The sequence below is a fragment of the Acinonyx jubatus genome, chromosome A2, assembly GCF_027475565.1.
Source record: "Acinonyx jubatus isolate Ajub_Pintada_27869175 chromosome A2, VMU_Ajub_asm_v1.0, whole genome shotgun sequence".
Classification (NCBI taxonomy): Eukaryota; Metazoa; Chordata; class Mammalia; order Carnivora; family Felidae; genus Acinonyx; species Acinonyx jubatus.
In genome coordinates this window covers 90,749,793-90,755,792 of record NC_069383.1, presented here as the reverse complement: position 1 = coordinate 90,755,792, position 6,000 = coordinate 90,749,793, and positions in this window count along the sequence as shown.

Here is a 6,000-nt window from a genome sequence, read left to right as displayed (position 1 = left end):
GAAAAATAGAATTTTTGTCTTGCACCCACCAAATCCTTTAAAAATCTTCAAAGGTCAGTGCTATTTAAACAGATACAGAAGGTAAAAGATTATTGTAATTTATCTTCTTATCTAAATCTATTGATATAATGGAGAATTCTATGCTCTCTCTTGATTAGCTTTGTTGAAAAACACAGTTGAAGTGGTGGAAGGGGACGTTCATTTTTATTCTGTGTATTTCCATACGATGTAACTCTCTTTCTCTATTTTTGTTTTTACAATGTGCATGCGTAACTTGTAAAAGTAGAAAGTGAACATGGAAAGGACAATAGACAAATGGATTGATTTGAGTCAAATTAAGGAAAAGTAGAAAAGAAAATGAAATACTTTGATAGAGAGAGATCTTGATGCAAATTCTTGAGGACTGAGTAGCAAATTTGGGGCTTCATCCACTTACCTGCTGTTTTTTACTCAAATACTCAATGAGAATTTACAGAAAGGACTCAGGGGTGGGAAGGAAAAGGGCTTGACTGTGGGAAAACTTTGCTTGAGGAGTACCCTGAACGGTGCTAGTATGGACCCATGGTAACAGTAATTTTAGATGTTCTTAGTTTGAGAAGCTGCAGGGTGGCTTAAAGGGAACATTCTTGTAGGCAACTAGAAGAATGAGATTTACACCTGAATGAGTAGAGAGAGAGATAGATGCTGATTTTGGAACCATGACTGTAAAGAGAATGAATTCCTCTAAAAGAGTGAATGTAGAGTTAGAAAAGCAGACGAACAGGGGCACCTGGGTGGCTCAGTCGGTTAAGCATCCGACTTCGGCTCAGGTCATGATCTCATGGTTTGTGAGTTTGAACCCCGCATCGGGCTCTGTGCTGACAGCTCAGAGCCCGGAGCCTGTTTCGGATTCTGTGTCTCCGTCTCTCTCTGCCCCTCCCTCACTCACACTCTGTCTCTCTGTCTCTCTCTTTCAAAAATAAATAAACCTTAAAAAAAAAAAAGCGGAGGAACAAAACAAAGCCCAGGCAACCAGAGGTGATGGCCAATAGAAGAACAAGCCAGAAGGTGACTGCTCTCAGAGATAGAAGAATAAAGAGAATTTACGATCATGGACAAAAGGATAAGAATTCCAGAAAATAAGCAAAAAGTGTAACATGTGACATCAGGAACTAAGAAAATGGCCAAAAAGGACCCCTTTGTTTTGGCATAAAATAAAAATAGATCCATTCAGTCTTATGAGTGTCCAGATGTCCGGAGTCTTGGTGACTCTTACCGTTTCTTGTTGGAAACCTTTACTGTTTACTAGAAAATTCTACCATGATGAAGCTGGTGCAAAACCCTGCCAACTCTTTTACAACCCTCCCAAGATGAAGTTGGCTTCCTTCCAAACCGTTAAGGAATGTTGGCAATAACGCCCATTGTTGTACTGGGAGTCCCACCTCTGCAATGAAGATGGGGGATGGGAGGGGAGCCCGGAATGGTGAGGTCAGAAGGTTATAATATTATCTTCAAACATATAAAAGGTAATCCTTCATTCCAATATTGCTATTAAGAAGTCTTATCACACCACCACACATAATAAAACAAACCGGAGTGACAATAAACAATAAAGGAAATGTGACTTAAGCTTGGAATCAGAGTTGTGAGCCCCAGGTGACCGTCTTCAAGTTTGGACAAAATGTACTTCCTGCAAATGTTTCGGCATCACCTCCCACTCCCTCTGTGCACCACGCCCACCCCTGGATTCACCCAGGATGACTTGGCCTCCAGGAGGTCACTCTGATCTAAAGGCTTCCACCTGACTGTGCTCTACGGGATTGCTTCTCCTCTTCCCAGTGTGCTTTTTTCTAAACCAAGTCTCAAGTTGAACCAAAATAAAAGACATCAAAAGGTTTAATTTGCTTCTTTCTCTTCTTCTTCTTCTTTTTTTTTTTTTTTTTTTTTTGAGAGAGAGCATGGGCTCTCTTTTGAGTACATGGGCACATGAGGGCAGGTGCAGAGGAAGAGAGAGAATCTTAAGCAGGCTCCACGCCAAGCTCAAGGCCGATCGCACAACTGTGAGATCGTGAGATCATGACCTGAGCCTAAATCCATCCAGTCGCTTAACCAACTTAGTCACCTGCACACTCCTGATTTGCTTCCGATCGCTGATTGCTGGTTTGTTGGAATCTTTTTTCTCCATTCTGAAATTCGAGTTTCCATCCAGTGCCTGGTTTCGACACTAAGAGGGATTAAAAGAGATTCATATTAAACTGGGAATTATTTTCTTTGATGGATAGGAATCGTTTGGGGGTCTGTCTTTATGAATAAACAAACAAATAACTGTCTTATTGCCTAAATCCTGAAGGAAACAGAGAAAGATGCTCTGCATGGGCAAATTGAATCTGTGAAAAAACACCCTGGGCTCTATTAGAAAAATCAGTAATGACTGAAAGTCAAGACCTAACAGTTAATCTAGGAGAGTTGAAGTTTTCTAGTTCTCTTCCCGACTGAGAGATTTGCCTCCTGGTGTAATTTCTGCCCATTTTGTCAATGACATCTGGGGATGCACCTTCATTTTGCCAGGAAATTTGTTTTCATGTACTCAGCCAAACACTTAAATGGTCAACTCTGAAGAAAAATCAGGTTACTTAAATAGTTATTTAATACAGTTATTAAATGAGCTATTTAAATGAATAAATATTTAAATGAGTCCACTAATCGTTATATACAAACGGATATGTTTGACACGTCAGTGTAGCCACGATATTAAATCTATTAGTTCTGCTCTATAATTTTCGTATTTCTTGGCTTTTGGGAATCTGATGAGAACTATGGCCACTGAAAAATTCACACTTGCACACTCACACACATGTTTTTACGGAGCGCTAATGGGGTTTCTGAATTCTAACCCAGACAGGCATTTCTGTTACATTCAACTCGGGTTTGATTCATGAAAATTTTATCCGGAGGCTCTTCTAATAGAATTCAGTACATTTCGTAGGCCACGCCATGTTGTAGAAGAGGGTGATACCAGGCTACTAAAATAAAAACACCCATCTCGAAAGTGTTATGAGTCACGTGATACCACATCTGGAACAACTTTGTGGATGGAAACTTCGTGGTTTAGAACATGAACATCAAATGTCTTCGACTTCTCTTTTTTATAAGTGCTCATTTTCTTCTTCAATTAAGCAGATTCTTCCACCATAAATGAAGAATGGGATAAAAAGGATTTATCTCAACCCAAATTTTTAGCTGGTATCAAATTATGATTTTAGTGCAAATTTGAAAGTCTGTTTTCTATTAAAAGAGAGATAGATAACGCTGGTCTTTCATATTCATGCTTTAAATCAATATGCATATTTATTTGCGTTAGTCACTCAAAAGCCTTTTAGAGCACCGGTGATATTTCCAACACTGTGCCAGGGATAGAAAGATAAATAAATAAGACACATGTTTATTTATTCCATGTTCAGGAAATGGGAAAATGTTGAAAATCCAAGAGAAGTATTTAATTCAAGGCATCATGTCAATTGTGATGATGAAAAGATTATGAAGAAAAGATTTATTTCCCAGGATATGTGTAAATCAGTAACATTTGTTATGTTAAGGCTCAATAGCTGCTAATTTTTTAAGAGTGCTCCTAAGTTATAATCATACAATGGCATTAAAAATAGTTAGCTAACGTATCCTCCCAAAGCTTTACACCCTTGAAACTTGAGCTAACCTTTTGAGGAATATTTCTTATTTTGTTGTTTGAGGAAAAACATTTTGCTTTAAAAAAAAAAAAGGAATAAAACAGGCACTCATCTAATGGCTAAAATTGCACAGATCAATAATACGAAATGTTGGTGAAGATGAGGAGGAACTGGAATTGTCATACATGGACGGTGGGAAGTTAAAATGGTAAAACTACTTTTGTAAAACAAGTTGGTAGTTTCACATAAAGTTAATATATTCCTATGCCATGACCCAGCAATGCTTCTAAGTCATTATCCAATAGAAATTAAAACACGTGTCCAAAAAAGACTTGTACAAGAAAGTTTATAATCACCCCAGATTGAAACAACCCAAATGTCCGTCAACAAGAGAATGTACAAACAAATTTTGGTGCATTCATCCAATGGAATACTATTCAACAATTTAAAAATGGGCAGCTAATACATGTAGCAACATAGGTGAACCTCAAAAATATCACACAGTGAGGGGCACCTGGGTGGCTCGGTCGGTTGAGCGTCTGATTTCAGCTCGGGTCATGATCTCAGGGCTCGTGGTTTCGAGCCCCACGTTGGGCTCTGTGCTGACAGCTCACAGCCTGGAGCCTGCTTGGGATTCTGTGTCTCCCTCTCTCTCTACCCCCTCCCCTGCTTGCACTCTGTCTCTCTCTCTCAAAAATAAATGAACATCAAAAAAAAATTTTTTTTAATATTATGTGGTGAGACAGAAGCTACACAGAAAAGAGAACATACTGTATGCTCCATTTACATGAAGTTCTAGAACAGACCAAACTAATCAAAGGCGATAGAAATCAGAACAGAGGTTGCCTCTGGGGGTGGCTGAGATTGACTGAGAAGAGGCATGAAGACATTTTCTGGGGGACTGAAATGTTCCATACTTTGATGGCATGGGTGTTACATGGGATGGCAGGCAGAATATGGCCCCCAAGGACATCCATATCCTAATGCTCCAAACCTGTGACTATGTTATCTTAAGTGGCACAAAGGACTTTGGGAATATGATTGACGTTAAGGGCCTTGGGATGAGGACACTATTTGAGTGGGCGCAATCTAATCATATGAGCCCTTAAAAGTAGAGAATCTTTCCCACCTATAGTCAGAAAGAGAAAATGGCAACAAAAGTAAGGGCAAAGAAATGTTAACACTGCTGGCTTTGAATATGGAGGAAGGGGTTAAGATCCAAAGTATGTGGAATGTCTGTAGAAACTAGAAAAGGCAAGGAGGTAGATTCTCCTCTAGAGCCCACAGAAAGGAACACAGCTCAATCAACACCTTGATTTTAGTCCAGTGAGTTCTACAGAACTATAAGATAATAAATTTGTGCTGTCTTAAGCTACTAAATTTGTGGTTGTTACAGGATCAATAGAACCTAATACAAGTGGGTATTTGTCAAAACTCACAAAACATACGTTTAAGATTTGTATATTTCGCTGCATGTAAATTACACCTTGAGTGGCTTGAATTGTCCCCCCCCCCAAAGATATGTTAAAGTCCTAACTAGGTACTTCAGAATGACCTTATTTGGAAATAGGGCCACTGTCATTAGTAAAAATGAGGTCATACTGAAGTAGGATGGGCCCTTAATCTAAAATGACTAGTCTCCTTATAAAAAGAAGGGAAGACAGAGACACAGTGAGAGCACCAAGCACTGCCAGAGGCAGGAATCAGGACTGCGCAGCTGCCAGACACAGAACACAGGCTTGTGGCCACCCCCAGAGAAGCTAGGAGGAGGCAAGGAAGGATTCCACCCAGGGTCTCTCAGGGGACCGAGCCCTGTGACACCTTGCTTTTGGATTTCTGGCCTCCGAAACCGTGGGAGAATAAATTTTTATTGTTTCAAGCCACTTAGTTGATGGTACTTTGTTATGATCACCCTAGAAAACTCATACCTCAAATTTTAACACAAAAGAAATCTGCAGTAGGAAAAAGAAATGTTAACAATGTTACAGATGCAGTTGAAGCCCTGTCAGTAGGTCTTCCCCTGGTAAATTTCCTCCACCTGGCCACAAGAGTAACCTCTATCCTTAATTTCTTATCATTCCATTGCTTGCTTTTAGACAGTTGCTATGTGTCTCTGAATCGTATGTATTTTTCATGTTTTTTTAGCTTCATACGAACAGAATCATGCTGCACTTACTTTATAATATTTTTCACTCGATTTCTGCTTACCAGATGAATTCGTGTTATGTGCAGCTCTAATACATTAATTTTCATCACTGTATGCAATTCCATTTTATGAACAAAGAATAATTTCTTTATACATCGTCTTATATTGGACACTTAGGATATCCACCCCACC